The sequence below is a fragment of the Arachis duranensis genome, chromosome 4 (genome assembly GCF_000817695.3).
Source record: "Arachis duranensis cultivar V14167 chromosome 4, aradu.V14167.gnm2.J7QH, whole genome shotgun sequence".
Taxonomy (NCBI): Eukaryota; Viridiplantae; Streptophyta; class Magnoliopsida; order Fabales; family Fabaceae; genus Arachis; species Arachis duranensis.
In genome coordinates, this window is record NC_029775.3 from 15,138,543 (window position 1) to 15,146,244 (window position 7,702).

Below are 7,702 nucleotides of genomic sequence, written 5' to 3' on the forward strand. Positions count from 1 at the left end.
AATAAGAAGGAATTCAACCAGTTTTCGAAAATTTCTTTTTTGTTCTTTTTGCAGTCTAAATCGAGCATTCTTTCTCCTTCCATTTCCTGGATTTTAGGAACGTACTTTGATGGTATTTTTGTATATTTTGAATCTTTATTTATAAACCCTTTTTTAAAAGCATAATTATCAAAACCTGTTTCCCATTTATATTGAGATTGGTTATCTTTAGATGTTCCAGCTTTATTTTTTACTTGTATTGGAATTGCTGGTTCTTCGTCACTTGAATAATCTAGGATGTGTTCTTCATTTTCTATATTTTCAGAATTTACTAATTCTTCTTCTATTTGAAATTCTTGTTCCATAATATTATTTTCTTTAGCCATTTTTAATTGTTTAAAAAGCATTGTAACTTCTTCTAATTTTTCTTTAATATTCATAATTTTAGTGGTGGTTTTACTTTTAGATTTGTTATGTTGATTATATTTTGAATTTTTTCTTCTTTAGGATTCTCTTTTTCTTTATTTCTTTGAAATTTTATGGATACTAATATTTCTTCAAGCATATCTACTATAGAATTTAATTGTAGGTTAAAAGTATGATAAAGATGTGGGGAATCATTTCTATGGTAACATTTCTTAGAAATTCCGTGTGAAAAATAAGTTCTTTCAGGTTTTTGAAGTCCTTCAATAAAACTTATAGTAAAATAAAGATTTTGAGAAAAATCATTTTGTATTGATTTTAAGAATTCGGTGTCATTACAGTTAACATTAGTTAAAATCATTAATTTTTGATCTATTAATTTTGATAACTTGATTATTTTTTCTCTTAAATCTTCTAATTTACTTTTTTCCATTAGGTGACGCTTTTCTTTGTGAAGAGTTACGGTTTAAAGTGTGGCTTTAGAAAGTGTGGTGTAGACAAATCTTTAAATCTGTACAGATTTAGATCTGTACCATATAATTTTCTTTGAATTATTTATGCACATAGAATGAATTTTTCTAAACCAATCTTCTACAAGTTCCACATTTGTCTAATTCGATAAATATATTTTTGAAAAATTTGAAATGAATTTATAAATAGTTTTAGAAAAAATATCAAACAAATTCTTAATAGAAGATGTCGTAAAGACAAAATGGATCCAAAGTTTTCATTATGAACCTACCAGTGTTGCAAGTTGCAACCTTTTGAAAGACTTTGTATTTTATCTTTTTCTAAGACTTATAAGCTTATCACAGAATTTTTAAAAAGAAATTTACTTTTTTATTGTCTTATTAGATGCTTTAAAAAATTGCTAAGAAAATGTCATTATGACACAAATTAAAAAAAAAATAACTATAAAAAGGACTTTAAAAAATACAAAATAAATATTAATTATTTTTATCTCTTTAATTATTGAAAAAGAATAACAATAGTTATTTTCCTCTTTTAATATCTTAACCAATGCCTTCAATTGAGGCGCTCTTTAATAGTTTACATTTTAACAACTCTTACAAATACTTTTAAAATATTCAATAATAGACCTTAAAAATATGTGAATGTGAATAATTTTTAAAGTAAATGAATAAGAATATGATCTATTATAATTTTTACATTTAAGTTTTACAATTAAATTTCGAATACTTAATGTAACATAGTGCTTCATTTGTTAATAATATGCTATTCTTAATTATATAAATTATAGTATATATATGGATAGGAATTATATTTGATATATACTATTCTTGTAGGAAAATAATAAATTAAAATTTAATACTTTACTTAAATAGTAAAGATAATTTTGGGACTATAACTTAATATATTAACAAAGTTTAATTTATAAATTAGGGTGAAAACTTTGTTTATATTGTTTTATTGTATTAATATATGAAAATTAAACTATATAAATGTTACCATAATTACCAAAAAACCTATTATTGCAACAAAACTTTATATATCTTTATTAAATAGGTAGTCAAGATTTTTAGAGAAAGAAGTTTACAAACTTTTTTCTCAATGAATATTGCAAACTCAAAATTTGATGATATTGGATAACGAGTAAATAATAATTTCAATCACGAATGATTTGAATGTTAATAAAATTGACCATTAAAAATTAAAATTAAAGTTAATCTATATAAAATAAGTTATGTTAAAAAAAATTATCAATTATTAATTTTTTATTGATAATTTTGTAAATTATCTCTTTTTCTCTTTCTTTCTCATCTTCATTTGACTATTATTACTTTCGTTGTAAAATTTACTATCTCATTAGATCTACTTATTTACTTTTACCTCTCTTAAATAACTGCATTTTGTCACAATTACTACAAATTTAAATTATAACAATAATTTCATATCTGTAATTGAAGCTTTAGGAACCAACTCACTTCTCCGTCACGTTCTTCACACTCTTGTACCTTAACTTTATTGCTTCTTTCACAATCAGCTTGAAATTTGTGATTAGCGTAACCGCCACAAATCAAAACAAACACATCTCATTCTCCTACGATTCCACCTTTGTCTCGATAATAATTTGTATTTATTTTTATTTAGATTTCTCATTTCTAAAAAAAAATTGAACTCTATAATTATTTTAAGTTCGAATTTGGGATTGAAAATTGTAAGACCCAGTCAAACCGTAATTAATTAAATAATAAATTAAATAGGATCAAATATAGTTAGAAAATTTAGCAATCGAAATTTGATAATTTAAATATGATATTGGGACTCAGTGAATTTTTCTGAGTCGGAAAATATAATTTTCTAAATAAAAATGCGCATTGGAAATTTGACTAACAGTACTGGCTGCAATCTGTCTGGTACTGTGACTGAGGAAATTAATTTGAAGTGAATAAGGTTAAGAAATAAGAATTTATAATTTGGGAAGATAGAAATATTTAAAATACGATTTAAAACTCTAATCTTAAAGATTTTGGCCCAAAATTGGGCCAACGGGTTGAACCAAGCCCTAGAGAAAGAGTGTGGGGCGCTGAAATGGAGAAGAGAGGAAGAAGAGAGAAAATCCTAACTTCATCAAACTTCAAATCACCATAACTTTCTCTCCGGGACTCCGATTGACGAGCTGTTTGCGGCACGCGTCGCTCTTCTCATCCTCTATAATTCTATCTAAGTTTTGTGGTGAGTATTCCACTGTCCTCTTCCCAATTTTTGTTTTTTCCCTTAAATTTGAGTTTGGTTACGGGTGTTGAGTAATTTTATGATTTTGGTTGTTTATGAGTTCTCTAGTATGAACCATTGGTGAGTTCTATCAACCAATTTCATGGGTTAAGGTAAGAAACCCTCTAATCCTTGTGATTTATCAATTTCATGAATCCTATGTTGATTATAAGTGTGAAAATTGATTATGTTAGAGCATTGGTTGATTTTGGTGCACAATTGGGAGGTTGGTTTTGCTTGTGGAGCTTTGGTGAGACTTGGAGTTAAGGTTGGGAAAGACTTCCAAAGAAGAGGCTCAATTGGTATGACTCCAAGAGGTACAGTTTAAGTTTCATTTAAGTACCGTGTGGTGTAATGTGAATTCCTAGGTTAGATGCCCCTAGGATTAGGTTTGGATTGTATACTTGGATTGGATTGGATATGTGTAGAAGACATGTTGTGGTAATTGACGATTGAAATGTAAATTGTGCGTTGGTGTATTTTGATATGTTGTTGGAATTGGTGTTAGGTAGTGAATTATTATGTGATCATGAGCTATATATATATGTTAAATTGATGAAAATTGGGCCGGAGGCCATGTGTTTTGGGCCGAAGGCCAGAAGAGGTAAGAATGGTAAGTTGATGAATGTATTGTGTGATTGATGTTTGAAATTGAATGGAATTGTGATCGTTGTTATTTGGTTACAATGGATTGTATGGATTATGTGGTTATTGGTTTTGAGGGAAGAATTGATGTCTTTGTTGATAATGCATATGAGTTGTATATGATGATATGGATTTATATGTATTGGAGGTTGATGGAATTGGTATTATTGGAACTTGAGATGTGGAATGAAATATCTGATATGGTATTTTGTTTGAAATTGAGTTATTTGATTGAGATTGGTCAAAATGGTAGATTGGTAGATTGTGAATTTAATGAGAATGTTAAAAGTATGAGTTGAGGAGGCTTGAGGTTGATTTTGGTAAGTTTTGGTTGGTTTTGAAAAGGTTTAAAATTGGTTTGTGTTGAAAATTTAGTTTTTGTTAGTTTTTATGAAAGTTGTAATTTTGATCTACTTTGACAGAGCATAACTTGGTTTTCAGATTCCTGATTTGTATCAAACTTGTTTGAAAATAAAATTGGATCCGAGATGTTTATGCTGTTCGAAGAACGGGTGGAAAATGATTTGAAATGAAAAAGTTATGCCCGTCGGAAGTTTGGGATTTGAAAATGTAATCCTGCAGCTTTCTAAACTTAGTAAAATTTTGGTAAAACGTACTTTGACGCACATGCATGGCCAACGTGCACGCGTCACTCACGATTTTTACTCTCTCACGTGTGCGCCTGGCCGATGCGTACGCGTCGCTGTATTGATGCAGGTGCATGGTATAAATTTCAGAGAGTTGTGATGGTAGCGTGCCGGTTTTGTATGAGGAGCACAAAACGCATCCACGCATACGCGTGGCTGACGCGCACGCGTCACCCTACCTCTCTACTTCCCATGCGTGCGCATGGACGACGCTTACGCGTCACCCGCTTTTCTCCACTTCCCATGCGTGCGCGTGGACGACGCGCACGTGTGACCCCGTTTTCAGCAAAAATTAATTTTTGAGTTTTTAAAAGTCGAATATCAGGCTTCTAAGCCTCCATTTTCATCCTTTAAGTCCTAAATTTTTATAGTATGCCTAGTAATAAGAAAAAGTTATGAAATGTAATAACTTGTTGATGAAGAAAGACTTAGAGTAATGAATTGTGATTGAGGAAGTGCAGAAATGATGGTTTAAAAATGAATGTGATGTGTGACCCCGGGTAGTAGGCAGTGGCGTTGTCTACTTGCTCCGGGTATGAGATGGGGAAGGAAAATTATGATAAATGAGTTTAATTATGGATTTTTGAATGAATGTATGTCTGTGATACCTGGGTATTAGCAAGGGTCATGATTCGTCCCGCTTGCTCCGGGTTATTGTTTGAGAATTGGTAATAATGAAGAGTGATTATGAATGAATGTGTATTTTTGATACCTGAGTAGTAACAAGGGTTGTGGTTCGTTCCGCTTGCTCCAGGTTAATGTTTGAGGTATGATAACAATGATGATTGATTTTAAATTGAATGAATGTATGTTTTGAGATCTTGGGCAGTAGTAAGGGTTGTGGTTCATCCCACTTGCTCCAGGTAAGAGATTGTGATGCCTGGGTAGTAGCAGCAGTAGTGGTAATCCCACTCACTCTAAGTTGACCTTTTAAATACCCACCTGGGTAGTAGTCGCAGTAGTGGTTGTTCTACTGGCTCTGAGTTGAGCGGGTAGTAGCAAGGGGGTTGTAGCTCAAATTCACTTGCTCCGCAATTGGTGTTTCTGTCCATGGTTAGCTACCAGGACGTGTCGGATTGGCTATATAACCGATAGATGATATCATCAGCCATAGGACAGACATGCATCATATACATACTGTTTGAATTGCTTGCTTGTGCATTAATTGGGTTTGCCTAAATGATTACAATTTGCTATTTGTTATATTTGCTATCTGCATTACTTGTAATCTACCTGTGTTTGCCATTGTCTGCTTGAATTCCTGTTTCGTTTGTCTGTGTGGCTCTACTGATATTTTGGAGGATTGTAGAGGAAGAGAAATAGTTGAGGATTCGGTTCTTGGTTTATTCGGTTGAAAAGTAGTGAAAGTATGAAGAGAATAATGTGTGTTAGAATAGAATTTTCCTATGAAAGTTACCAAGTTATGGATTAGTGAGGATTTAGGATAGATATAAAGAGGTAAGAAATTTAAGATGCCTAGTGAGTTTATATTATAGTGCATTGTATTTATTTGGCACTTTTACCGTACTGGGAACCCATGGGTCGGGGGTTCTCATTCCGTATATATCTCTTTTTTTCAGATGCAGGTCCATGTGCTCAGAAGTGAGTTGTGATTCATCTTAGAGACGGTGAAGATCTTTATATTCTCTACTTTATATTTTGATTAGAATCACTCCACTTTTATTTTGAAAAGCCTATATTATGTATTTAACTCTTTTGAACTTGCCTATAAAGGCACTTATGTTTCTTTTGGGAGAGATTAGGAGATACTGTTGTCAACTACTTTCATACTGTACCCTAGCCGGCCTAAACTTTGCGGGTTATGACTAGTAGCTATTTACTTATGTTATATATCTATATACTATCCTTCTCTTACTCTCCTTTATGCCTTTATCTGTATATCGCTTTCAACTTCACACTTTATCTTTTAGTTGTCGATATGTGAGCGATACCACTTCGCAATTTTTATTTTACTCCTTTTCAAGCTTCTCGTTTAATACTTCCTTTCACTTTTACTTATAATTATGTATTATAATCCACCTGAGAGTTGTACCACCGTAATATCATTGACTTATGACTCGAGCATAAGGTTATGGATATTAGGGTGTTACAAAAATCCTAATTTCCAAGCCCACCGAATAGTGTGCACTCGATGTCGCACTCATACCAAATCAATGCCCACGGCTTCTGGGACTTCGATATAGGTCTCGATCCTCATCATCCTCAATGGCATAGACGTCATGGAATCCTGTAATGGGATCCTCTTGTGCCTCTTCTCTTTAATTCCATTTGGAAGGCACAACTAGATCTATTTTTTGTCATCGTCGAAGAGAGAGAGACACGATGGAAAGGAAAGAGAGTGACGAGAGAGAGAGAAAACAGATCAAAAGCAATGAGGTCAAAGAAAAAGTACGAAAAAGGTAAAAGAGGAGGAGGATGTGCCGGTGAGGAAGGCCGCCACTGTCACCACTAAGTGTGTGTGTGTGTGTGTGTGTGAGAAAGAGAGAGAGAGAGAGAGAGAGAGGGCATTTTTGTTTTCATCGACATTGTTATTGCAGTCATAGCCATCGCTGTCGCTAATAAATTTCAAATTACAAGTTGTTGAATATGGAAATATTTTAAATTTGCTTGCATCCTTTTGTTTTGATTTAGGATGAGAGTGAAAAAAGAAAGAATTTTGTAGTCTAAACATCCCTTTTGTTTTGATTTAGGATGAGAGTGAAAAAAAAAAGAATTTTGTAGCCTAAACGTCGATGTGAGGTTCAGGATTTGGAAATGAATCGTTGGATAAACAATATTATTATGGTTATGGTAAGATATAGCTTTTTAGGAGATATGAGAGTAGAGGAGTAAATATAATAGAATGATGGATTTTGCCAGTAAAAATGGTGGTAGTTATAGAAAGAAGATGAGAAAAGAAGATGAAAAAAGAGGAATATTTATGAAATTATCAATAAAAATTTAACAATTAGTTATTTTTGTCGAATAAAATTTATCTTATGAGTATAATTTTATTTCAATTTTTCATAATTAATTTTATCAATGTTTGAATCTTTCGTAATTAAAAATGACTATTTACTCTTGCATAATTTCTTATACTTAAAACATTTAAGGAAGTAAAAATATAATCCGATTGATCAACATTATAAAACCTTGTAATATTCTCCCTGAATAATTTTTTTTATCATTTTTGAATTTTGATAAATATAATAACTAAAAATAATTGTATACAAATTATATTCAGATACATTAAGTTTTAAATATGATAAAAA